The sequence below is a fragment of the Phyllostomus hastatus genome, unplaced genomic scaffold (genome assembly GCF_019186645.2).
Source record: "Phyllostomus hastatus isolate PE091 unplaced genomic scaffold, TTU_PhHast_1.1 phas_contig_17, whole genome shotgun sequence".
Lineage (NCBI taxonomy): Eukaryota > Metazoa > Chordata > Mammalia > Chiroptera > Phyllostomidae > Phyllostomus > Phyllostomus hastatus.
In genome coordinates, this window is record NW_025333664.1 from 3,286,027 (window position 1) to 3,312,783 (window position 26,757).

Here is a 26,757-nt window from a genome sequence, read left to right on the forward strand (position 1 = left end):
GCTCGGCCCAGGGACCGCACAGCCCCGGCCAGGGCACCTGTCATGAGGACGCTTCGGAAAGCCGGGGGCAAAGGGAAGACACCAAAAAGCCTTCGGGATTAGACAAAGGAGGACCACGTGGCAAGGATCACATTGCGGCTGTTCCAAACGGCAGGATGGTGCCACTGCAGCGCGGGAGGGGCAGGGAAAGTGCCTTCGGGTCCCGGGGAGGTGCCTTCTCCCCGGCTCTGCCGCGCCCTGCGGCATCCTCACCGAGCGAGAATCTACCAGGACCTTCTCCGACGGAATGGCTCTCAGGCTCCCTCTCCACGGCCCCTTTCTCGGGAAGAGGCAGGGGGGGTGCTCTCTCCTTAAACGGGGGCACGTGGAGGACGTCCCGGGGCAAAGCGCGGGGGAGAGAGAGGGGGCGGAGCCTCAGGCTGCGCAGGAAATCAGCGAGTCAGTCCGGCTGGCCCGGAGTGAGAGAGGGGACCCGGTGAACGTGGGGATGAAATTTCAAGTGGAAAAAGGAAACTGAGGTTTGAAGACATAACTGAAATTGAGATTTTAAAGTGTAGATTTGTGAATTTGTGAAGAGGTGTAGATGGACATATTGCAGACCTGTTGAAGTTTTTGTTTCTAAAAAACCGTGTGTGCGCGCGCACATACGTTAGCTCTCGGAAACAAACCGACCCCAGGGAAGGCCTCCTCCAGCACCTCCACCCACGTGGCCAGTGGTGCCTCCATGGCTCTGCGTGGCCTCCCACAGACTTGGATTTCTCACATGGAGACCTTCCCACCCTGAGGAGTTCTGCTCTGGTGGTGACAAAGAGGCTGCTGTGGCTCCAGACCTTACATCCTCACCGGGGAGAAAAGTAGCCGCCAACCCACCCCAGGATTCATCATCTTCCGTTGGTCCTGGTGATAGGAGTCATTTGCTGTGGCAAATCCGGGTCCACCCCTGACGTCGGGGGAGCTTAGGCTCATGACGACCTGCTGAGCACCCAGCGCCTTCTAAGCATCCTGTCATCACCCCCTTAAGCAAATGAGTACACTGAGGCCAAGGGAGGCTAAATGGCTTGACTGTGATGACAAGGGAAGCCCGTAATTGGGCCTGAGCCTTCCGGATCCTGAGCCAGAGTTTTCCAGCCCTGATCGTAAACCCATCACCCAGAGGCGCACTCCCATCTCCCACCCAGTGGAGGAAGCCAGAACCCCACCCATTCACTGGGTGTGAAAGAGGGACCGGCTGGACCAGCACTGGTGTTCTGTGAGCGCTCTTCCTGCAGAGGCCCTGGGAAATAAGGGTTCCCGAGCCACCAAACTAGACGTGCAGGTGCAGCTGATCCTCAAGGAGCCCATCACCCGGACAGGCAAACTGAGGTTCGGGGAGGTTAGGCCCAAAGGGCAAAGACAGGATTTGAAGCTAGGCCACCGGGCTTCTAGACCATGCTGCTAAAGAAAGCTGTTAGGGATTCAATGACCGGCCTGGCTCTTACCACCTGGATTCACTTTTTGTGACTCACTGATTTCCTGCCCTACCCCCACCCGGGAACCTTTGGCCTTTGCTGCCATCAGCTAAGTCTCCACAGGCTGATGGAGGAGCAGCTCAGCCAGGAAAAGGCCTCCAGCCAGGAGACCTGGGGCCAGAGAGAGCGGCCCCAGCCCCAGCCACCCATGGGAAGCATGGGGTGCGCCCACGCAGGCTTGGAACGGAGACCATGAGGTCCTGGGGGTGGACCCCGGCTCTGCCCTCCCTGTCTGAGTGCGCCCACCCCCGCTGCCCACTTAGAGGCCCTGCGCCTTCTGCCGCGGAGCAGGGCCCGGGAGGCAGTCAGGCCCACTGGGGACAGGTTTTCGAGAGGGTTACACGCGATCATGGGGGAGGCAGCCGGCCAGGCCACACACGGGAACAACTCAGTAAAGGGTAACTTTAGTTCCCCCGAAAGGCCCACCGCACCCACATCCTGGGCATGTGACGAGTCAGCAGACGTGGCTGGTGGTCACGGGTGGGTGCAGGGAGGGGAAGAGGGCAGCTCCCCATGGCAGCTGTAGCAGACTGCCACAGAGGAAGAGGCATCGAGCAGCACAGCCTTGTTCTCTCACAGTCGGGAGCTGACGTGTCCCAGCTCCGGGCTGGCGTCCGGTGGGAGTCCAGGTGCTGGCTGAACCGGCTCCTCCCGGAGGCTCGGGGGCAGAATCCCAGGCCCGCAGCCCCTCCTCCACAGCTGCCTCAGCGGCGGCCCTTCCTCCTCCCCCCTCCAACCCAGCTGCTTCCCATCCTCCGTCTCTCCCTCATCCCCTCCCCCCTCCTCCACTCCTAGAGGGACCTTTGTGATAGATCGGGGCCCACCCCGCCAACCCCCAATACCCCACTCCCCTCAAAACACTTGGTCACGCCTGCAAAGCGTTTCTCCCGCCTGGGTGCTGTAGTTACAGCCTCAGGGGGCTTAGGGTGTGGGCCTCCTGGCAATGGGGGGGCGGGCAGGCATCGCTCAGGCTAACACTCTGCTAGGCTGGACAGCCAGCGCCCCGCATCCCAGAAAATCCTCAAGCCCTGGACAGCAGCAGTGCCGAGGTGGTGCTGTCATTGTGCATATCAAGAAGGGACAAGAGTGCCCAGGGCTCAGTGTCACCGCCCTGGGGGCACCCTGGGTGTGACCTTGGGCAAGTCTCGTCACCTCGGAGCCTCAGCTCCTGTCTGTGAAATGGGTACAAACGAGGACAGCGCCTCCCCCGAGGTCACTGGGAAAGTCAAAGGGGATCCCGCACAGTGAATCTCAGCCCTGGGGACATCTGTGCGGACGCACCCCAGACCGACTGAGGACAGTCTCTGAGGATGAGGCCTGGGCAGGGGTAGTTTGCAAAGCTCCCCATTATCCCAAGGAGTCCCCAGCTGGGCTGGACACAGCCAGGGCACAAATGGACCGCCGTGTGGTCGTGGCCCCAGCAGCTTCTGTAGCAGGAGAGGGCATCTCGGGGGAGGAGGAGGCCCAGCCAGGGCCCAGCCGGGTCCCAGCCAAGTTACAGCTGGCATCTTCCTGCCCCCTGCCAGCTGAGCCAGCTCCCAGCCATTCACAGCCTTGGGCCGAGCGCCCTCTGCTGGCCGTAGGCTGCCTGGCCGCTGTCTGGAGGTGGCACTGGCTGAGCTTGTGAACTTCCAGGTTTTCCCCTAAAAGTAACCAGACACACGACATTTCTCCCATGGATTTGGGGGGTGCACAGCACCCTAAGCCCGACCACGGACGCCAGGTTAAGTTCCTGCACTGCCCGCTCCAGAGGGCCCCCCTTGCTCGCTGATGCCGGCGCCCCGGAGTTGGAAATCCAACGCTCTGCAAGGGCTGGTTTTCTTCCCCAATGGGGAACACGCCTGCCAGCTGCGACCCCCAGAGGTGCCCCGAGCAGCTCCTGCAGGAGCCCCGAGGTTCCCACCTGCAGCCTTCGTGCAGCATGGCAGCCCTGAGCCCCAGCAGGGGCTGACATTTATGGGGCTCCTTGTCCCCCCTCACTTACACCTCCCATCCCGTCTGAGAAGAAAGGGATTCCCTCCCCATTTCACAGGCTGAAAGTCCTGAGGCACAGAGAGGTTAAGCTACTGGCCCAAGGTCACACAGCCAGGATTAGACCCAGGGGACAAAGAGGGTGCTCTGGGGGGCCCGTCTGCATGGGAAATGCCTCTGGTCTGGGGGGTGAGGAGGTGGGGGTGGGGTCCCCACTGCTGAATACGGTGGGACCCCCTAGTCTGTCTCTGCCTCAGTTTCCACGTGTGTCAAATGGAAGCATTGTTCCTGCCTTTCAAGCTGGTTTTCAGGCTGAAACGGGCCGTGCCTGCTCCCGAGAGTCCCTGCACCAGTGCCGCGGCTGACTGTGCCCCCGGCACACCTAGTCCCGAGCCACCCCCCGCTGAGAAGCCACCCCACCCCCCACATCCTGCCCTCCCAGGCCCCTTCTCCCCCCTCTGACTCCTGGGAGAGCCCCGACATTAGTCTGACAGTCGGCTTAGGGAGCACGGTGCCAGGACAGGAGCCACAGTGCCCCCGGGTCGCCCCGGTCCAGGCCTGGTGGGCCGTGGCTGATGCACAGTCACTCGCTGGGCTGTGACACACCCTCTGTGACGCGTCACCTCAGACCCCAGCACCCCGGACCCCCAGTGCACTCACAGCTCAGGGCCTGGGGCAGACATAAGCAGACCCCCTCCCAGGGGAGTCCCTTCCCACACCCTCACACACCGGGCACCGCCACCAGGAGTGTGGCCTCCTCCCGCCAGCCCAGAGGGCCGGCCACTCCCCACGCGCATGCCTCCAGCCCCTGTGCGCCCCTCGTGGGCCGTCCAGACCCTCTAGCTCCAAGTCTGGGGCGAGTCAGGGCCCACTGTCAGGCAGGCCGTGGGGGACCGCGGTGGCCCGGGCCAGCGCCCTGATCTTGGCCTGCTGGTGTGGCTTTACCCACACCCCTTCCCCTCACAGGGCTGAAGGCTCTCGAGTGTGTTCCCCAGGGAAGCAAGATCACAAACAAAGCACTCCGGAAAACTCACTTTGCTCCCACCAATCTGCGGTGCTGAGTCGGCCCCGAGCCAGCCCCTGGGCACGCCCGAAGTGCGTCCGGCAGAGAATGTTCACCGACACCGTGAGACAGCCGCCACCGAGGGCTGTGCCGGGACAACGCCAGCAGGTCACAGGACTCTCTGTGGGGCACGGCTCCCTTTCTGGATGAGGAGACACCCGCCGTGTGGGGGAAGTCTAGGAGGAAGGCAGAGCACCCGTGAAGAAACGCTCGCTCCGGCCGAGGAGTTCCAGGGGCTCGGTTTCCTTCTGCTCTCCTGGGCCCTTTCCTTCTCCTGCAGGACAGGTACATGAATTGGGAAGCTACAAACACCTACAAGAACAGAGGTGACCTGCGAGACGGTCCTCCTGCACCCTGGACGTGGCTTTGACCACCAGGTGGCGCCCCCAATCTGTTTTTGCCGAGAGCCTCGGGCGCGGTGTTAGCAGGGCAGCGGGACAGGGGTCAGGGCTCTGCCTCCCCATGGAGCTGCACTCCACCCAGGGTTCCTGGGCTGGTTCCTGGGGTTCTTTCCGAAACTGGGTCTTTGGACTCTAAGCCCCCCTAGTCCCACCCCGTTTCTGTGGACTCCCGACTTGGCAGTTCGCGTGAAAGCAGGGACCACCCTGTAACCCGCACATCACCCCGCTCCGCCCAGAAGAGTGTGTCCTCCAGGTGACCTCCGGGTGCTTTTGCCTCCAGTCCCTGCGGGGGCTTTCAGGGTCCAGCCGTCTCTGATGTCTCATTCCTGGGGGGCTGCTGCCTGCCCCTCCTCCCGGGGTCACTCCCTGGAAGCTGATAGTCTCTGGCTGCTTGGCTCTCTCTGCCGCTGTCCGTGTGATTGTTCTCCCTCCGTCTCCGGGTCTCTGTCTCTCCTGCTCACCACCCCCGCCCGCAGGACCCCATCTGGCTGTGCGGCGAAGTCCCAAACACCCACAAGTCCGTCCGGAGGAGTCCCAGGCCCCGGCCCCGCAGATCTTCAGTCTAGCAGGCACGACCCGGGAATCCGCACTTTGTGTAAATTGCCTCAGGCTGTTCCCGGCTGAAAGCCCTGTGTGGGTAGCTCGCTGCTCAGAGTGGCCCCTGACTTGGTGTGGAGGCCTGGCCTGACCCCCCTGGCCCCTCAGCCTTCACCTCCTGGCCCCCTCGGTCTCCCTCCCTAGCCCCAGCCTCACCAGCCTGGGATGTACTCGAGTCTCCCTGCCCCAGGACCTTTGCACGCACACGCCCCCGCCTCCCATTCTAGCTCTGACTCCTCGGGCTGACTTGTCTTCCGGGTCTCGTCGCAGATGTCCCCCTCCTCAGGGGGACCCTCCCTGTCCCCCCAGGCTCTCTGTGCCTCATCTGTGAGCCGTTTCCCTCCGGAGCGCCAGGGTCATCTGCCCTCCTTTCACTTCCTCGTTCCTGTCGTTAGAGCCTCTCTTCCCAGGTGACACTTTGCAAAACCAGGGTGGCGGTCAGCCTGTCGGCTTCCGCTGGCTGTCAAGAGCAACCTGAGGCTCACTGGTCGGGATGAGATGCCTATATTCCATGAATGAATGAATGAACAAGTGAAGTCACTCCTGCAGGTGACGGGTGCCCAGGGGGGGCTGGAAACCTGGGCAGTGAGCCCATCATTCAGGGCCTGTCCAGAGCTGGCCCCACCCACCTGTGGTCACGCCCACAGTGGGCTCCCCAGGCCTGACCCCTCCGGACCTTCCCCCTCCATCTGGAGGGTCCACTGAACTCCCACTGCTGAGCTGCCCCCTCCACAACCTCCCACTCCCCCACAAAGAACTCTGCCCGAGTCAACATTTCCTCTCGGTCCTGGAAACACCACCTCTCACCTCATCGGTCCCTCAGGGTCCACCCCGAGGCCCTTGCTGTGCTCTCAAGGGTCAGCGCCACCCCCCGGCCCCTCCTGGATGGACCACACTCAGCACCCCGTGGGAACGCCCTGGGAAGGCCGGCGCCAGGGCCCCCAGCCCAGGGGTGCCGCCCTGTGGGGCGGGTGGGAACCAGGAACCGGCACCCAGCCGCCCCCTCCCCAGGCTGATCTTGGCGACCCCGTTCTGCTCCTCAGAGACCCGGGACAGGAGAGGAGCAGTTCCTGGCCTCGGCCCTGGGCAGGGCCTGAGGTCCCCTCGGCCACCCGGTCCAGCGGTCAGGGGCCGGCCCCGGAGTGGCCTCAGCAGGCCGAGCCCTCTCCCAGGCTGTGAGCTGCAGGCAAGCGGGCGCCCTCTCTGAGCCTGGTTTCTGGTCTGCACCAACCTCACACCTGGGCAGACGTGAGGAGCTTGGTTTGTGGCCTGTTCCCTCCACTGAACGGGCCCTGTCCCTCCTGCCCCTGCGCCCAGGCCAGGGGGTCCTATCTCCTCCCCACACCGAGGTGGCTCAGGAAGCCATCACAGCAAGCCTGCGTCTCGGGGAGGACCAGGGTGCCCTGGGAACTCGGCAGTCCCCTCACCCACTTCCCTCTGGCCCCCGCCGCCCAGGGCTCCCACCAGGACTCAGGCGTGCGGACTTGGAATCCCCATGACAGTGGGGGGGCTGCGGGCAGGGTGTCTACAGAGACCCAGGTGTCCGTCCTCGTGCTGACGTGGTGGCCGAGGTTCCCCTTGGAGCCACCGGGGTACGCATTGATTTTCTGGCTGACTCTGGCTCCAGACTGGGGACATCTAAGGGCATTGCCGAGGGCTGGCCATGGCGGCACCGGCGGCCACAGGGTTTCTGCCCGGGGTGCAGGGCTGCCCTGCCACCTCCGGCCCTCTCCCCCTCTCCGAGGGCGACACTCAGGGCCCAGACCAAACTCCGCTCGTCCCTGGACCCCGAACGTCAACCCCAGGCTCAGTGCCTGTGCCCCTGCGGTGCCCCCTCCCCCCTCTGCCCACCTGTGCCTCCCCCTCAAAGCCGCCCTCTCTGGCCCCCACCGTCTTCCCCCGGACACCTCGGCAGCCACCCCACTGACCTCCGCTCTTGCCTCTCTGTCCGTTCTCCACTCAGCACCCAGGGGACGGGGAGATGCCACCCCAGTCCGGCCACACTCTCCCCCTCCGTGACCCTCAGTGATGGGGAGTCACTGCCCCGTGAACGTGGCTTTCAGGCCAGTTGGGCCCCAGCCTCCCCTCGTCTCCCCACCCCCTGCCGGGCTCTGCAGGCCCAACAGGACTGCTGCCCCTGGGTCCTGGCACCCTCAGCCCTGCCCTGGCCTCTGAGCCTCTGCACAATGCTGTTCCCCCACCATGGGTGCCCTTCCCGCTTCTTTCATGGCTTCTGGCCTTGGCTCCGTTGTCCCTCTTCCAGGCAGGAGGCTCCTGCGTCTCTGCCCTGAGAGTCCCGGCTCCCCCAGAGGCGCCATCTAATGGCCGTGTGTGGCCCTGCAACTGGCCCTCGGCGGCTCCGTAGTTTCCGTTGGAGACAGCGGTGCTCAGTGGACGTGGGACTGGGTGACAAGGGGTGTGACTGTTCCCGGGACAGAACGATGCGGGGGAGTCCGACGCCCCAGCCCGGTCCTCGTAGGCACACTCCACCCCTGCTGAGGCCCCTCCCCTCCACGCCAGCTGTTGTTAAAGGGTCTCGGGCCTGCCCTGGGGGACGACCCCTCAAGGGGTGTGCATGTCCCCAATATTCCCCACCCGCCCCACCCACCGTATCGTGGGGACCTGGCCGTCGGCCTGGGGTCCCCCTCTGTCTGCATCTCAGGCCTGTGCCACACTGGGCTCAGAGGGGCTCAGGGGCTCAGGGTTCGAACCCGCTCTGCCGCTTGCGGGCTTGGGGTCCCTCCCGGGCAAGGAGCCGGCCCCCCCGAGCCTCCGTGGCCCTCGCCCCGAAAGTGGAGATTGTGACAGACTGTACCGCCCAGGTGGGGACCGCGTGAGGTGGGCGGATGCTGAGCACGCGGGCTGTGCCAGACACGGAGTAACCGCCCAGCAAACACGAACACTATTTATTTAAACCACACCTCCGTCTGTCACACCTCTGCTTCCTTACACATGTGCACACCTGGTGCGTCTCCTGCCGCCAGGTGCGCTGTGGGTGCGCTGCGGGCCGGCAGCGGCTCCCAGGGCGCCGAGGAGACCCCGGCCCTCCGTCCAGGGCTCGGGCACCTCCGGGGCTGCCCAGCTTCGGCGCACCGGTCCCGGCTTCTCTGCTAACCGCCTCTCGCCCCACACCCACCGCGGCCTGGCCTGGAAGGGGCGTCAGGCAGTGCTGACCCCTGCCCCTCGAGCTGACTCCCTCCCCTCCCCTTGCCTCGGGCAGGTCACGAAACACACCCACCGTGGTGATCACAGCCGGTCTGCTCTCTGGACCGAGCCCAGCTGGACCGGGCCCCCTGTGGCCTGGAGAAGCCATCGTAGCCGTGGCCCCGTCGCAGACAATGATTAATAAGCGACCCAGGCTGGATCTCTTCCTGGAACGCTGGTTTTGGATCAGCTGGGGGCGGTGTCCGCCCCCCCAGGCTGTGCCCCCCCCCAACCCCACACCGGCTCAACACTCCGGTCAAGAAAAGCAAGGTCTGCACAGTCCTGCCTGAGCAGCGCAGGCGAGTACAGGGGACCCTGCAGGGACCGCCAGCCCCGCCCCGACACCCCACGCTCCGCAGCACCTGCAGGAACCGCAGAACCCCGCAAAGTCCCTCGGCTTGTGGGGCGGGCAGGGCCTGGGGTGCCCGCTTTGCCCCTGGGCCAGGAGGCATTGCTGTGCTTTCCTCGCTCCTTGGCTGGTTTTGAACCTGGAGGTAGTTCTGGGTGGGGGGGCTGCAAGCTCACAAGCTGGGAGCCCCATGGGCCAGAGACTCAGGGAGGGGGCTTCTCCGCTCAGACGCCCTCCCTGGACAGAGCAGCTCTGAGCTGCAGCTCCGGCCCCAGAGCCAGGCCCAGCAGAACGCAGCCCTGTCTGAGCGTGCGGGCCCTGCAGGGGGCAGGGGGCAGGGGGCAGGGGCAGGCGCGGCCCACTGTGCTCCAGGCAGGTGCCTCTCCACACCCCCCCCTCCACCACGTCCTCCCAGCAGCCCCAGGGGCAGTCATCATGTTCAAGCTTTGTGTGTGACCGTGGAGACCAGCTGTCGTCTTCCCCTGAGCCCCGGGGGCTCTGCAGCCAGGGCAGCAGGACCGAGGCCCTCCCACAGCAGGGAGGGGGGTCTCAGACCACGGAGCTGGAAACCCAGCGTCTCTGGGCAGAGCTGCCCGACACCAGGATCCCTGCGCCCGTCACAGGCCACGGGGCTGGACTTCGGAGCCCGAGTGCCACCGTCAGCACAGCCCGTGACCCCCGCTCCCCTGTGCACCCCCCGCCCACCCTGCAAGGTTGCACAATTCAGCTTTGTCCTGTGAGGTGGCTGCCCCCCCCCGCCCCGGGAGTGCCTTGCTTTTGAAGGTGAAAGGTCAGTTGCAAGGCGGCAGCTCTATCAGACATGTGCCAGCCCCTCATCTTCAGGAGGACCCCGACCCAGCCCACCCCCTGGCTTCACCCCCCGGTGCCCCCCCACTCCAGACCTATACCCACTTGCTGGCTGGAGCCGCCAACCAAACCTAGGGGTCATCTTTCGTTCCCCTGGACCTCACCACCAACACCCCATCCATCTCCAAATCTGGGGGTTCGACCCCCAGGCTTGAATCTGCTGCCTTCTTCCCACCCCCACGGCCCCACCTCTCCGCTGGAGCCCCTGCCCCTGGGACGGAGACCCACTCTGCCGCCCCCACCGCCCCTGCATGACAGCCACAGGGAACCTTTGCAAGCCAGCCACTCACGCACACCGGTGGCTCTCGGAGGGGCCCCCGGGGGCAGACACTGAGCCCCACGCCGCCTTCAAACCCGGGCCAGACGCAAACATCGGCTGTGCCTCGGGGCGGGGCGCTAACGCAGGCCCGGGGCCCAGGCTCTTCGGCCCGGTCCTGACCCTGCCGCCGCCTCCCCTGTGTCCTTCACCACGTGTCTCAACTTCTCTGTGAAACGGGAGCAAAGACAGTACGTCCTTCCCAGGGTTCTCGTGAGGACCAACTGAACTGACACTGTTTCAGGTGGGGCTCTCCCAGGAGCGGGGACGGGTAAGAATGGCCCAGGCAGTCCTGGGTGGAGGGGGGCTGGGTAGGGGGCCCTCGGGGGCAGCTGGAGCTCTGAGGGCCAGCATGGGGCACACCACCTGTGGCCCTGAGAGACCGAGGTCACTCTGGCCAGAGGGCAGGTACTGAGGGGTTTCCCCACCACCCAGGCGGCCATGGGCTGAGACCTGCACCCCCAGGGGCTGTGGGGTGCAAACAGCCTGCACACAGGGGGAAGAGAAGCTCGGGGGGTCGGAGGGAGCCCTCCCGCCCCCGGGGTCACGGGAGGTGGCTGGGCACCACCGGGAGAATGTCAAGGATGCGTGAGTAGCAGCGAAAACATCAGCCACAGGAGCAAATCAGGGCGGACCTGTGTCCCTCCTGCTCCCCTCCCAGACTCCCGGCTGTCCTCCCGTTCCTCTTCGCACTGGCTGTTCCCTCTGCCCCCGAGCCCTTCCCACCCCTCTGTGGGCCTCACTCCCTGCTCAGGGAGCGCTTGCCTCTCTCCCCGCCTCCAGCCAGCCTGCTCCCGCTCACTCCCGGCCAGGTGTGTCCGATCGGAAATCTTCTGTTTCCCCCGTTGACTGGTGCACGGTCTGTCTCTCCCAAGGAGTCTGCTTCACCCGAGGATCCCAGAAGCTGTGGTGTCATCCTCTGGTCCTCAGCCTCTAGCAAGCATAGAGTGGTATTCATTGAATGAATGAGTGAATGAGTGAGTGAATGAATGAATGGCTAAAAGTACTTGGCCAAAGGTCACAGAAACAGCAATGTTATCTAAGAACTCTGGCTCCTGAGTTCAAACCCCAGCCCTCACCTGTGCCTTCCTCCTGACCGTAAATGCTTCGCCTCCCTCCTGCACCACTAGTAGCCCCCACACCTTGGGAGCCGGAAGACTTCCCCTCAACACTGTAGGCGAGAACTCCTTCTAACTGAAGGGTCCCATGAAACCACTTGATCTGGGAACAGCCTGGACAGAACAAACAGTGTCAGCTTCTTCCTCCACCCTGAGCATTGGCTAACCTCAGTGTGGTGCATAGAACAGAGAAGCCAGGGTAACAGCAGAAGTCACCAGAGTCCACGTGCCTTCTATCTCGTTGCCCCTCCATCCTCAACACAGAGCTTCTACCTCATAGCCCAAAGTGGCTGCTTGTGCTCCAGCCATCATGTCCCCAATCCAGACATCAGAAAAGAGATTGGGGCAAGGAAGAATTTGCTTTCTCCCTGTAAATGCCACACACAAGACTTCCACTTACATCTCATCGGCCAGCACATGGTCCACATCCATGGGCCCAGAGGCTAAAAATCAGAGGCCTCATTGCTGAAGAATATGGAAAGAATGAATGGTATGAATCAGTGGGAAGCTCTGTTATTCTTCAGTTCATTTCGTTATGTGCCAGGCACTGGTGACACTCAGGGGACAAGATGGAGAAAGCCCCGGTTGACTACCTACCGGGCCCGCCTTCCGGGGGGGAGAACAAGAGAACATGCACACAGGTGTCCGTTGGGCACAGCCCTGGAAAGAGCACCACAGTGGAGAAAAGAGCTGTGGGGTGAGGGGTTAACCCTGCCCCCCACCCACCAGGCAGACTGGGGGGCCTTTCTGAGGAGGTGACACTTGGGCAGAGGCCTGAGGGGTGACAGGAAGCCACTCATCTTCCCAAGAACCAGGACGTGGCTTGTACCCCTCAGCTCGGCCTCTGCCAGCCCCGGACCCCGGATCAAGTCCCTGTCCCCTGCTGAGCCGAGCCCGTTTCCCCACCAATGAGGTCTGAGCTGCGGCCACCGCCTCAGTGGGTGGTGGCTGGGGAGGGCGTGACTGCTCACAGAACAGGGTCTCCACGAGGAAACTGAGGCTCAGGGGGTCTGAGAATTTGCTCCACACCTGTGGTTCTCAAGGGAGGGAAGGTTTTGTCCCTTCCCCAAACCAGGGCACCCATGTCCATGTCGGGGGGCATTGCTGGTTGTCACACCTGGGGAGGGGTCTGGGGTTAACGGCATCCGGCGCGTGGAGGCCAGGGATGCTGCTAGAAACATCCTTCGAAAACACCCAGAGCAGCCCCCACCGCAGAGACGCCAGCCCCAGAGGGCGGCGTGCCCCAGCCGAGCCCTGGACCCCCGTGCAGCCGGGGGCGGGGGTCAGGGTCCTGGTCTAAATGCAGGGCCACCTGCCCCGGGGCCCCCACCCTTCAACCTCTCCAAGCTTCTCAGGACCCCCGCCCCAGACCCCTTCCGTGCACCCGGACGACAGTGTCACGGTGTCTGCTGTCTTCACAGACACCCACGATGACTCAGACATTCGGTGAAGTTCAAGGAGAACTAAACTTTATGCTCATAAAGTGCCAGGCACGTAGGTGCCACCCCCACACCAAAATCCATTACAGGTTTAAAGTACAGCTATTATTTTTACAGCATTGCTTAGAAATGGCTTGCAATCTCTAATTTGCTAAATTGATGTGTATATTGACTAAATAAATATTCGGCATGAAGCCCAAGTCCCCCTCCACACTTATTAATCCTCAGGAAATGGAGACGCAAGACGCGAAATGAGCTTTCGCTCGGGGCTGCAGACAGGAATACATTACGCTGTTTTCCAGGCGTGTGGGGACGCAGCTCTGCTGCAGAGGCGGCTCAGCCACCAGCCTCCAAGTTTTCCATGACGCACTCGTCTGCCCGCTGACGTGCCTGGGTTGCTAAGGCTCTTCCTCGGACTTTGGAAGTCTAGGGAGAGAAACTTTTCACTCCACTGGGGAGGGGGAGGGGATGGCCGGGGTGCCTGCCTTTTGGGGAGCCGATGTGGGGGCTCGGTGGGTGCACCAATGTTCGTAAAAAAAAATCCGGGGGGCTGGCAGGTCCGGCGGGGCGACCACCCGGGGCGATTCCCCTGCTCCCAGACCTGCAGCTGTTGGTGGTCCTTGCAGCCCTGGGACAAAGGCAGGGGAGGTGGGGGGACGTGTCCACTGGCCACAGCCCCCCCAGGGGGGTGCAGAGGGGTGCAGGTCCTGTGCACAGAGGTTGTTGGGGGGCTTCCTCCCCTCGGGGGCTCTGACTTCAGGGACATGGAGGAGTCCTGGGGTCCAGCCTTGTCCTGGGACAGAGAGGGGGACCCCACACACATGGGGGGGCCCAGGGGGGAGGCGGTCACTCATGTATTGACTTCTAAAGGGTCCCCGTCCCTCGGGACAGAGGATTTAGGAGAGAATGCCCCTTGTAGGAGTGGGGCATGGGGGTGGGAACATCTGCCCCCCGCCCTGGAGGACCCGGCCCTGCAGGGAGGGTGTGGACCCCAGGAGGGGGGAGTCAGGGAGCCCGGCGCAGTGCCCCCGACCAGGGAGATGTCCGACCCCTCAGGGCTCCCCCTGATCCCCGGGGAGAGGTGGGTGCCCCCAGCCACAGACTGAGGGGCCCGGGGTGTTCCGGCGCCCTCAGTGTCCTGGTCTGCGGCCCCTGAGGCCCCTGAGGCCCCTGATGGGACCCCCCCTCGGCGACCACAGCCAGCACCTGCCCCGGGCAAGCGAACTCCCCACTGCCAAGGGCAGCCTCGGCTCCTCCCGTGGGGCCCACCCCTACCGGCCGGTGGGATGGTGGCGGGTCCGAGGGGCCATGCTGCAACCTTGGCATCCCCCAGGCCTCCTGCTCGTGGGTCCACGGGGCCCCAAGGTGGGTGGCTACAGAGGACGCAGGGGCGAGGGAGGAGAAAACACGGACATTTCCAAGTGAGCTCCCTCGTCTCGGCCCCTTGCCCCGCAGCAGCCAATGTAAAGGCCCCGGGGTGAGAGGCCTGACCCCAGCCAGCGGGTGGGACTGCAGCCCGAGACGAGGGCGGCAGCAGCGGCCGGGGCGGGGGGTCCCGCGGGGCCTGTGGCCACGCACAGGAGAGGTCTGCCTTGTCCCCTGAGTGAGTGCAGTGGCAGCCCCGGGAGGGTCTGGGGAAGTGCCCCCACGGCCCCAAGGTCCATCAGTCCCCCACGTGGGAATGGGACACGCCCAGGAAGTCCAGCTTGGGCACTCGCCGCAGCCCCATCCTGATTGGGCAGAACTGGAAACAGAGCAGGGGGTCACAGGAGGTGACACTTCCAGTGGGGGCCGCAGAACCCCAGAATGAACCCATGCCTCTCGGTCTCTCGCAGGTAAGGCACAGCTACCCTTAGTGACAGCGAGACTGGTGGTGGCCGGGGCTGGGGAGGTGGGGGTCCCTGGAGAAGGGCTCGGGGACCTCTCAGGGTGGTGATGGAATGTTCTAGACCTTCACCTGGGGAGTGACTCAGAGGCGCCCAAACTCATACCGCTTTCCACGGAGGACCCGTGTGTGCCTAGCCGCCCATTCCGCCTACATAAAAAGTGTCTTTAGAACGGGGTCTGCAGGGGGGCTTGGGGTCCACGACCACCTCCCCTCTCCTCTCTCTCTGGGGCTGCCCAAGTTTCCCAAGCCAGAGCGGGAGGAGCCCGGTTCCGGGGGCCAGGGGCTCCTGAGGCCACCGCGCTCGGCTTCCTGCGTCGGATCCATCTTGTTGTTGCCGGCGCTGGAGAACGGCTCCCGAGGCAGAATCTTGAATATTCATCTGATTTACGGCTGGCTGCCGACAGCTTTATGAATCCACCCACCAATACCTGCAGCCGGTCATCAATCTTCCCTGGAGACTGCGCTTCTGCCAGTAACTCATGAATTAAAGAGGCCCCCGCGGCCCCGCGGCCCCCGCACCTGCCCTCCCCTCGTGGCGCGTCGTGACGACCAGGAGCCAAAGCGCTGCTGCTGGCCGCCGCCGCCGCCGCCGCCGCCGCGGCTCTGCTGACCTGGGATGACTCCCTCAGGCTGTCTGCAGCGGGGAAGAGGAGCTCAGAAAATCGGCCCCCTTCCCGGCTCTGAGCCTCAGTTTCCCCGTCTGCAGGGAACGCAGCGCCACCCGTGTGTGTGTGACCCGGGTGGGAGGCAGGGTGGGGGGCCGGTGAGCCCCGGGACCCCGCTCCGGGGACGTGGGATGCCGGAGAGGACAGCAGCGCCCCTGGCCAGGGCCCTCGGGCTCTCGTGCGCGAGGAGGGAAGACAGCAGGTTCCCCTCCAGGGCCTGCTGGAGGAACTGAGGGGGGGGCGTCCGGCCCCCGGTGGGCACCCAACCGATCAGGAGGAGCAGATGGTGGGGTTGTCACGCAGGAGGGCACACATGTCGCGGCTCAGCTCCGGGCTGGGGAAGCAGCTCCAGAGTGCCGGCAGAGCCCACCCCGGGCAGGGGCCCCTGGATGAAAATCTACTGTCTGGAGCCCCCCCTCGCACATCTGGCCCCCCCACAGCCCCCCAGAGCCTGCCTTAGGGGTCACACTCAGCAAATGGCCCCTGGGGTGGACCAACCCTTCGCCAGCCAGGAAGTCGTGGGCAGTCTCTGCAGAAGGCCGTGCCGGGCTCCGTCCGGTCAGCGGGGGGCTGCACCCCGACCCCCTGGGGGTCAGATCCCGCTCTGCCCCTCAGCATCCAGCGATGCTGGCGAGTCACTCCCCCCTGAACCCCATGAGCTGGACGGGAGAGTCACCACTGGCTCAGAGGGTACACGGGGCTCAGAGAGACAGCCTGTTTTGAGTGCCTCCCCTGGCCCCTGGCGGATCTCAGGGGCGGCAGCTCCCTGCGGTTTCTCAATGCCGGCTGGACACCGGGCAGCGTGCCCGCTACGGGGTGAGGTTGGGGTCTTTGGTGCTCCGCAACGGGCCACTCCGCATGTGACCATCGGTCCCTTCAGATCACAGCAACTCACCCCCAAGGACGCCGAGGGGTGCCCCCTCTCCAAGTCCCAGCTCCCACCAGCCTCCACACGGTGGCGGCCTCTCCCGGGACACAGGAGCCACCAGCCTCCAGGGTGCCCTGCCCAGACCCTGTCCAGGGTGCCGCCCAGGTGGGCCCCTGGGCCTCTGCCGGTGGCGCTGCAGCCCCAGCCCCGCAGGGCTCTCTTGACCGCCAGCCCGCCCAGGTCTCCAGGGCCCCGGGACACCCCAGGTCCCAAAGGGTGCTGCCCACTGTGGCCCATGCGTGTGCAGAGCAGCCCCTGAGAGCAGGCCGTGCTGCTGTCCCCTCGTACAGAGCAGGAGGGGGCAGGCACCAAGAGCTGAGGTGACTTGCCCAAGGTCACACGGCGCAGCAGGGGCTGCCTGACGCCAGGGCCCACTGCCTCTGGCTCCAGCTTTGCTCTGCGCCCCTTCCGTGTGCACCGTGGTATCAGGGTTCAGAGGAGGCACCCCTCGTTGGAAATGAGGTGCACGGCCTGGGGAGTCTCCTGGCCACTCTGAACCTCAGCCTCCTCCTCTGCAGGATGAGAACGGTGGGCCCACTCCCAGCCGGGACATCGGCTGCACTGCGTATGAAGAGGTACCTAGAGCCCAGAGCCCCACGCACAGAGCAGGGCCTTGGGGGGCTCTCAGCAAGCACCCCCTCTCCTTCCCCGATGGCCTGTGTGTCAGGAGCGGGGGGTTGAGGAGTCCAAAACCAGCAGCCCAGTTCTGGGGGAGAAGGGACCTTGGAAGGAGGCGGAAGGAGGTGAAAGGGGAGGCGGAGGCCAAGGCCGGGGCGCCAGCTTGCCTACTGGGCATTCCCTGGAAGGGGTGGAGGCGGCGGGCCAAAGCTCACTGGGGGAAAAGCCATGGCTTCTGGGAATGGAGCCTCCCGGGCGCTCAGCCTCTGTGGCTCAGGCTCCGGCCCCTGGACTTTCCACCTTGGCACCGGCCCCGTGACCATGCTGGCAGTATCTGCCCTGGGCGGGGGCCCAGTGCACGGGGGGTGGGGGGGTGTGAATGAATGTATGTCGGGGCACGGGGTGAGGGGCAGGAGGTCAGCGCCAGCGCGGCCTCTGGAGTCCCGGATGTAGACCTCCCGCTGCGACTCCCCCTCCCCCTCTGTCTCCACGCTGCTTCCCCGTGTGCCCACGGGCTGAAACACCAGTGCATGGATGGCCCCGAGCCCACGGCCCCCCTCCTCTGGGGGTGTCCACCTGGGGTGGAGACAAGGGTGGACATGCCAGCTCCCACCCCAGTGAGCGCCGAGAACTCCCCCGCCCCCACCTCGTCCGTGGAGGGCGAGGGGGCGCAGCTGACTCCCGAGCCCCAGCACCGAGAGGAGGAAGTCAAGAGATGTCTGCCGCCTGGCGTTCCGTAGTGGGGGCTCCGTGCAGGGCGGGGACCTGGGTGGGCCGACGGGTGAAGGGGTGGGCGGGCGGATGAACGGGCGCGGGAGCAGGTGCCCCGCTGGGGAAATGGAGGCAGAGGGACAGGCGACTAGCGACCGTGCACTCATCCACCATCTGTCCGTTGACCCCCTCCGTCCGTCTGTCCATCCGTGTACCCCTGCACGCACAGGCACACGCGTGTGGCCAGGCAGCTAGAGAGCGGGGTGGGCCGTGGGACGGAGAGGTGCACGGGCAGATGAACCCATGAATGGGCCCATAGACCACGGGTGGGTGGACGGATGCCCCTGCGGATGAACGGACAGATGGAGGGCGAGGTGGCTGAGGCCACAGGCCGGACGCTGCATTGCTTCCCTCCTGGGAAGGTGGCGGACAGCAATTGCTTCGGCCCCTGCCGGGCACCGCGGACATCAGCGCGGCCGCAGGGGGCCGGGACACTGCACCTTCGCAAGCTGCGCGGCCACTGACTCACAGGCTCTCTGCCTCCTCGCAAACCTCCGGCGGGGGCGGGGTGGGGGGGGCAGCGTGACATTTCAGATTGCCTCGCAGCAATCGCCGGCTCGGCCTTTAGCAGCGAGGGGCGCTCGGCCGCTCGCCGGCTGGCATTCTCCTCGGGAGGTGTTTGCAGACCCCCCGCGGGCAGGAAGGGGCCCGCTCTCCCGGGGTGTGAGGGGGCATCGTGCTCTGAAACGTTGGGGACCCCTCCCCCCCGGCTGCCTGGCCACCTTCTCTCTCTGCAGCAGGCCCAGCTATTACCTCCATCACCCTTCGCTGGGCGGGGGGGGGGGGAGGGGGCGTTTAATTGACAATGTGGTGGCGAAGGAGGGTTGGAGAACTGGCGTTTCCCTGGCAACCAAGTTTCTCAACACAAGATGCTCTGGGTTTTAAAAGCCACTTCTCGTCGAATTTCTCCCCTGAACATTAGCTCAGAACTTTCCCGACACCGAAGTTTTTAGCACGCACAGCAGCAGGCTAGTTCTTTCGTCTGACGCCATAAAAGCTGCAGATTTGTCCCCTGCGAGACCCTGGGACGTCGTTTGGTTTCCTCTGCCATCTTGTCCCCGGCCCATCCGCTGGGACCGCAGTGACCGCTGGGGAACCGCTGGGGACGTTTGTCAGCTGTGGTCGGCCTCAGGTCCCGTGCCCCTGACCCCAGCCTGCTGTCTGGACTCGACCCTGCCCTGCCTGCTGGCTGAGCTCTTCCGAGACCCTGGGCCAGCCAGCCGGTCTGGGCCTGTCCTCACTGTCAGCTCTGGGCCCCTCCCCCTGGGCTGAGGAGGACCGTGCCAGCCTGCACCCCCAAAACAGAGGGCATACACTTCCAGGGCCTGCTCTTTGGCAGAGTTGGGTGCTTCCATCACCCACCAACTCCCCGTCTCCCTGGGCCCACAGCATGGGTCCCAGCGGAGTTATCTGGCCTGACTTTCCGTAACTGTGTCAGCAAGGTTGGGGGGCGGCTCCCTTCTCCGTCCGTTGTCCACACCCTCGTTGCTGACCGAGCCACACCCCCTTCCATGGAACCTCCAACTGTCTGTCTATCACCTGCCCTCCACCCCCACCCCCCCCAGACACGCTCCACCCTCGCCCCACCCTACTCCTGTTCACCTGGAGTTCCTCGCTTTGCCCTTTAGATCTGGCTTTCCGAAGATGATGTCACTTCATGAGCGCGCTCCAATGCCGCTTCCTCTGAAAACGCTTCCTGACCCCCCCACCCCCGTCCTCTGAACCACCGCAGCTCCCTGTCTGCGCCTCGGGGACACCCAGCTTTCTGCTCTGGCCGGCGTCGCCGTCACGCTGTCCCAGAGGCCCACGGGACGGGGGGGGGGGTGTAGGGGGGGAGGTCAGGCGGAGCTCCTCCCTGCTCTGGCTCTCGGGGTGGGGGCTGCGCGACCTGGGTGAGGGGAGGGAAGGGTGCGTGGAGGGCGGGTGTCGAGTTGACAGCTGACTGCGCCCCGGAACGGCAGACGGGCCCCCGAGTGTCGGTGGGATGGCGGTCCTTTGGACAGACGGGCCTACAGAATGGAGAGTGTGGGCGGGGGGGGGGGCACGGATGGCGGGAGGGGCCAGGGGTGGGCGCCCAAATGGAAGGACAAAGGGCTAGAGCGATGGGTGGAAGGAGGGGAGGCAGGGGGGGTGGGGGGTGAGGAAGGAAAGAAGGAAAGAAGGAAGCAAGGGAGGGAGGCATCCAGCTGCCCAGGCAGAAGGACAACGCCCGGGGGCAGGGGTGGGCCAGGAGGCTGACGGCCCCGGAACTCTGAATGGGACAGGGGAGGACGTGTGGGTTCTCACCCACAGGAAGTACTGCTCCTCGTAACCAGAGGCTCAAGGTTTTCCGGTGGCCCGAGGAGAGAGACCAGGCGCCTGTGGGACCCGGGCATCAGAAGGACCGTCCTGCTCAGCTCCTCTAAGCACGTGGGCCGACCCGAAGCGCCAGGCAGTCGGGGGGTGCTCCGTGACTATTCATTGGAAAGTGACGGATTGATCTTGGGGAGCTGCCACCCGAGGGAGCGTGGCCGGCTGGAACCTCGCCCCTTTCACACGCCAGAGTGTGCTCGCTCTCTCTCGCGCGCTCTCTCTCTCTCCCTCTCTCTCTCTCTGCAGCAGGAAAGCTCCATCCTGCTGCACCTGCCCCCCATGTGTGTGCGTTGACTGGAACCCACACATTGGAGGGGCCCCGGAGCCCCGGCCTCCCTTCTGGAGCCAACACCCCTGCGACAAGGAGGTGTGGCCTCCTCTCACCCATCTGGGCTCAGAACGTGACAGACACGAGGCTGGCTCAAGTCAGCCCGGGGCAACTTGAGTGGTGACCTGTCCCCGGGAGTCATCTCATCGGTGAAGCCAGAGAGACCCCAGATAGAGGACCCCCCCCACACACACAGAGTGGATGGGAGGCTGGGGGACCAGAGGTGTCCTCTGCACCAGGTTAGGGGGCCGTGGGGACACAGTCCCTTTCCGGTAGGCGTGGACCACAGACACGCTCAGGGGCCGCAGGGAGGTGCCCTGAGCCTGCACCCAGCCTGTGAGCTCCCTCTGGCTTCCGGGTGCAGAGTCTCCCCTGGGTGGCTGGGAGCTGTGGCGTGCACAACCCCAGGGGGCACCCTTCGCCCAAACCATAGGAAAGGGGGGTGCGTTTCAAAGCTTCATCATGTGTGGGGGGCGGGGACGGGGCTGTGTTTCCCCGAGGGTACACCTGAAAGGCACACAGAAGTCCCTCACACAACGCCGTGAACTTGCGCTGTTAATGACACTCTCCACCTCCTCCGTCGGACCCCACCCCGTGAGAGTGCAGGTGCAGGGACCAAGGAGGGCGGTGACCTCACTTCTGCCTCACCTCGGAGCCGTTCCCTGAGGGTCAGCAGCCCGAAACGAGCCCTCCACAAATGACCATTGCCGGGGAGGAAAGATGGAGGACGTCGGGCGGGTTGGGCTCAGTCCTGCCACGCAGGGGTGCGGGGCTCCCGCCCGAGGAGAAGGAGAGGAAGGGCGCCTGGACGGTCGGTCCCCTCGTCTCCGAGGCCCGCTGCAGCCGCGCAGTGGCGCCCTCCCATCCCCTCGCGCCCGCAGCCCGTAGGAAAAAAAATAGAAAGAAGACGCCAGTGTGGCTCGCTTGACTGAGTCCCTACCTCTCCGGCCACAGTTCCCTCCAACTTATGTTTCATTTCCTTGGGTCTGATGATCCACTTAATTCAAAATGCAAATTCCATGTCCCGTGGGCCAATGGCCCCGAGCTCCGCTTCACAGGGCAGCAAGCAGCTGCGGCGCCGAGTGAGTCACCGGGCCTCTGGCGTTCAGGTCTCTGCTCCTCACGGTGGCGACGGCCTCCCAGAGGCCTCTGGCGGGTGCAGCCTGCGTACCCACCAAGGCCACACCTGAGTTCGCCTCTGAGGGCAGAGTGCTCTGGAGTGTTCTATTAACCAGGGCTGGGGGCTGGGGGCAGGTGGGCCAGGAGGTTAATGCCAGCCCCAGGGGCCATGCTGAGCCTAGCTGGGCCAGACTGGTCTGTCTCAGGGGCAGGCTTGGGCAGCCCCAGACAGCCTGTGCCTGCTCCCATGATTCAGGAGCCTTGGCCCTGGCGGGGCAGAGAACTTCACCACCGCTCAGGAGGGAGCTGCCTTCACCCAGCCCTGAAACGTAACCTTGAACCCTCCAGGGTCTGGCCTTGGAAGGGCAGCCAGTGTCTTCCAGAGGCTGGCTTCCTTGTGCCCCAGGTGGTCCCAGAGCTGCCCCTGGGCCACAGAACAGGCCCCTCTGTCTCCCCAGGGGAAGTGAGGGGCCGCTCACTGCCCCCTGGGTACCCCATTGCTGGAGCTCCCCGTGCCCCTGAGGACAAAACCAGCAGCAGGGTAGGAGGGACCAAGGGGCAGGGGACCTGCAGCGTGCCCGAGAGTTTGAGCACCTCCCTTCCCAGGGTTGGGGGATCCTGGCTTTAGGAGAATGGGGGGGCAGATGTGTCATCCGGTGGAATGAAGAATGGGGGGCGTCCCAGGGGGTGGGGCGGCGGCCATGCTGAGGAGGTCCAGGTGAACCTTTGGGGGTGGCGCGTACCCCTGGCCCTGGAAGTCAGCCCCGGGCTCCCTGAATCATCACGATCCCCACGCCTGCGCTGGGCCTCTTTAAGTCCCGGTTCTAAGCCCCACCCCACCGCCAAGAACCACACGGCTCAGACCTCAGGGCAGGTGAGAGGTGAGGGGGACTTCTGTGAGGCCAGGCAAGGCTCTCCGGTACAGCTGGGGAAACTGAGGCTCGGGGAAGAAGGGCCTGTCCCCTGGCCACGCCAGGAGTCTAGCTGCTGTGGCAGGCACTCATTTCACAACCCAGCACCCATTCCTCAGGCTTCCGCCACTTAAGTGGGCGCCCTGCACACTGGAGCCCCAGGGTCCAGGCCCTCCGCCACCTGGTGACGTGAGCCCGACCCTCCCTCCCTACTCTGGCCTGTGTGAGTTTCCTGATGCACTGTCAGAGCTGGGGCAGGGGTCCTGGCCTCCTGCCCCTGGGGTCCTCCCCTCATGCTGGGGACCGGCTTGGGCATCAGCCCCCGGGACTCAATGCCAGTGAGCTGCCTGCAGCCTGGGATGCGGGGCTCTGGGCGTCTCAGTGCTGCCACCTGCTGGCCTCTGGCCGTTGCAGGCGTCTATGCTCCGCCTGTTTGTCCTCTGGGGCTCCGGGATCACCCACAGATGGTCACTGGCCTTGACACTGAACCCCACAAGGAGAAAGCCTGTCCCTTTCCCCTGAGGCTCCCTGGTTCTCTTGGGGACAGCATCTCAGTGGGCTGCCTCTGCCCCAATGTCTCCTTCTTCCCTGGTCTCCCCTCTCTCTTTTTTTTTAAATATGTTCCTTGATTTTAAAGAGAGGGGAAGGGGAGAGAGGGAGGGACATCAGTGTGAGAGAGAAGCACCGATCAGTGGCCTGCCATACGCGCCCCAACCAGACCGGATGGGCCGGGGATGGAACCCGCCACCTTTGGGGGCACAGGGAGCGATGCCCCAACCAACCAACCGAGCCCCCCGGCCAGGGCTGGCCATCCCTTCTTGGGCAAGGTGGACGCAGGCTTCCAACCCAGAGCCTTCGGCAAACAGCTGGCTTCTAACACGCATGCAGACACAATCCTGTCTTCACCGTATTCATTCTTTTCCAGAACGACTTCGTGGCGCTGTAACTCCCGTGCCGTAAATCCACCCCCTTACAGGGTACAACTCGGCGGTTTTTCACGTCATCACAGGGCTGAGCGGCCGCGGCCCCAATCTAGTTTTAGAACATTTTCGTCACCCCCAGAAGAAATCCTCTTCCCGTGAGCAGTCACAGCCCGGCGCCACCACCCCCTGACCCCTGGCAGCCTCCCGTCTACCTTCTGTCTCTGTGGCTTTCCCAACACGTGGCCTCTCGTGTCTGGGTGAGTGCTGTGTTTGTGTGGTCACCTTAGAGGGAAGGCTGGCTTTTCACTCGTTAATGGGTGGAATGCGGTGCTTCCTTCTCAGGCAAATCTCTGTCAGTCGACCCTGATTGCGTTCTGCCTCGGGGAACTGATTGTTTGCCCCGGTTACCTGTTATCCACCGGAGCTGGGGAGTGCAGCCGGCATCCGGGAAGCACGGGGCGGATTCCGTCATCCCAGGGGCTGGGGGTCCCTTTGTGGCTGGTCCTCTGATCTGGGGGACTTCTCCTGTCCCTCCTCTCTCCAAAGCCCCCGGGCCCCCGTGCTCCCTCCTCTCTGGCTGGTCTCGAAACCCCCACTGTGGGGACGGGAGATGGAGCCACGCGTCGTCTTTGCAAACACACCGCCAGGGCCTCTAATCAACAAATTCGGAGGGACAGCTGCGGTCCCAGCTTCTTTTCCCCGTCGTTTTGTCCGGAAGCGTAATTGACAACGAGTTTAATTATGCAATTAAAGTCATTTTCCTGGTCTGAACAAATATTTACAGCGTACTCCGCTGCAAATTGCTTTGCCTGGAGACAGGTTCTACCACTGGGGCTGGCACGCTGGGCTGATGCATGCGTTCATACCCCCCCGGCCCCCAGTACCAGGCGGCCACACTGGGCGAGCAGGTGGCAGGCCAGCGAGCCCCCGGGAAGGAGCGTCCCTGCGGAGACGTGGCAGGTGTCGGCCAGGCAGACAGACAGATGCGCTCCCACTCCCGCCGCCTGGCTTCGTGGAACAGGTGAAGCACCCCGGGGTGCTTCGGGGGCGGCGGCCCCTAGCCCCAGCTCTGCCGCGTCAGAGCAACCTCTGGGCCCCGCCGGCCCCGCGGGGGCGCAGCTCGGCCCTAACCCTAACCCTAAGCCGCATCCATCCCACACGCCCGCTGTCTTCCTGTCGTCTGGGCGATGGCCCGGGAGCCGTCCTGAAGGAGAGCAAGGGCGGAACCTCTCTCCCAGGCCCCGCGGAGCTCCGCTTCCTGTGGGAGCCGGGGCGGGAAAACTCCAGGCGGAACTTCAGAACTGCACAAGAAGCCGCTCTCTTTTCCTCCCTCTGAAGCTCGCCTCCCTCTCAAGCCCGGTCTCTCCCCTGGGGGGCGGGGGGGGGGCACTGACCCAGGTTCCTGGGCATGGGGCGGGGCCGCTGACTCGGGTTTCTTCACTCACAGGCGCGCTCTCTGCCTGCCAAGCTCTGCGTGTGCGGCAAAGCTCTGGGTGGGGTGGGGGGGCTGATGTAACATCAGGCACTGGGGTGGGGTGGACAGGAGCGACCTGTTTTTTTGAGACGACCCAGGGCTGGGTTCAGAGCCCCTCCGCTGTGCGGGGAGGTCTGGGGGTCCCGGGAAAGGACCTGGGATGTAAAGTGGACGAGGCAGGGTGGCAGGGGGCAGGGGCAGCGGGCATCCAGCGGCGGGGTGGGTGGGGGGTGATTTCAGCTTCTCCCCTCCAGCCCCCGCCCTCTGTTGAATGTCAGCCCTGAGTGGAGTGGGGGGCTGGTCCTCTCCCCGCCTTGCTCTGGGTGGCTGTGCCCTGGCCTCTGGGGCCAGGGCGGGCTGGGCTTACACCTTCTCAGTCCCGACCAGCCACATGCACGCACGTGCACACACACACACACACACACTCATGCACGCAGCCCTGCGCACAGCAGGGGGGGCTCTGAGGTTTGGCCGCAACTGGAAAGCCGGCAGGGTCCCCGCCCAAACGGTCGAGCCTGCCCGGCCCCATCCAGGCTCCCTGCTCAGAGGTGCTCCGGCATCCCACCCCCTCTCCCCACCCTGCTGAGCTCGGGGACCAGCTGCCCCCGGAGAGAAGCAAGGTGATGCCTGGCAGGAGGCAGGGCTTGGGGTCAGCCTGACCTCTGTCCCCGCTCCCCGTGGCTCAGGCTGCTGGTGAACCACGGCCGGCAGCAGGACCTCTCTGGGCGGGGCCTCCTCTGCGCACAGTGGGGGCGACCTCAGCTGCCGGGCGCTCCCCTGGGGAGGGCCCACCATCGGCCTGAGCAGGGTGGGCCCTGTGTCCCGGAGGGTGGGCTCGCCCCCTTCCCTCGGCCAGCACCCCCGGCACCGCGTGGCCCCTGGCGGGGGGCATCATGTCCGGGTGTGGACAAAGTGGTGGGAACACACACGACCTTCCTGGGATCAGCAGTGACACCCAGGGCGGCTGTGCGAGGCAGACGCCCGCCCCTGAGCCAGGGCTGGTCCCCGGTGGGCCAGCTGCGTGGGGGGCCGCGGGGCCCCTGTCTATAAATGTCGCACCATCACATCCCTTCTGAAGATCCGGAGAAAAATAAATGGGAACCGCTGTCCCCACGGGCCCCGCTGTGGTCGCGGTCCCTTACGTGCCTCCCCTCCCTGCGTGTCTGCTCCGGCCCTCCCGAGACAGGGCGGTTATTGCGCCCAGCGCACAGCCGGGGGCGCTGAGGCTCGGGGTCTGTGCAATCGCTGAGCGCTCAGCCCCGCTGGAAGAGGGGTCTGCGCCGGTGGGACATTTCACTTCATCCTCCCCTGACCCCGGCAGGGACACGGTCACCCCATGGCACAGATTGGAGTGTCACTCCAGGTGACGCTGCTGGCCAGAGGCGGCACTGGGACGTGTCCAAGGCCACCGGTGTTTACCACTGCTCTCCCTGCCCCCCGGGAGTGCAAGAGGGCAGGAGGGAGGGAGACGTGGCCGGCCCTTTCCCTCAGATGCCCTCACTGGTGCCTCGTTACTGCCACTGGTGACAGACAGCGACCTGGAAGCAGAGGTCACCGTTGTGGCTCAGGGCCCCTGGCAGGGTCAGGTCAGGGGCCTCCAGGGCCCGTGCCCTGTGGTCTTAAAGCCCCAGAAGGCGCACCCCAGCGGGGGCCCACCGGCCCGCCAAGCTCCCCGACACCCCCGGTGAGCGCAGGGCGGGCTTGCTGCCCTGGCTCGGTGTTCGCCGTGTGCGGGCCCAGTCTGCCCTTTCACCCCGGCAGGGCTCCAGGAGGCCGTGGGGGTCAGGGGCAGCTGCTGTGCTGGACATCGGGATCCCACGAAAGACGTCATCCCGGGGTTGATTTGGGGCCGCGCGGGGAGGGCTGACCAGAAATCAGGACACTGGGTTTCCGTTCTGCCAGCGGTGAGCCACTCCCCCTCCCGGGGCCTCAGGGCAGCCTCCTGCC

General features: G+C 64.8%; 1 long non-coding RNA gene across 3 annotated transcripts; it reads right to left on the reverse strand.

Annotated features, from left to right (window-relative positions):
• Nucleotides 1-10,551: 10,551 nt before the first annotated feature.
• LOC123815257 lies at nucleotides 10,552-21,566 on the reverse strand. 3 transcript variants are annotated; one of them, XR_006785049.1, is made up of 5 exons: nucleotides 21,324-21,566; nucleotides 13,124-13,259; nucleotides 11,992-12,054; nucleotides 11,795-11,859; nucleotides 10,552-11,209 (listed from the first exon to the last, which is right to left on the reverse strand). It is a non-coding gene; the product is annotated as an uncharacterized LOC123815257 (long non-coding RNA). The 3 variants fall into 3 exon arrangements; XR_006785050.1 differs by lacking the exon at nucleotides 13,124-13,259; XR_006785048.1 differs by having other exon boundaries at nucleotides 11,992-13,259.
• Nucleotides 21,567-26,757: the final 5,191 nt, after the last annotated feature.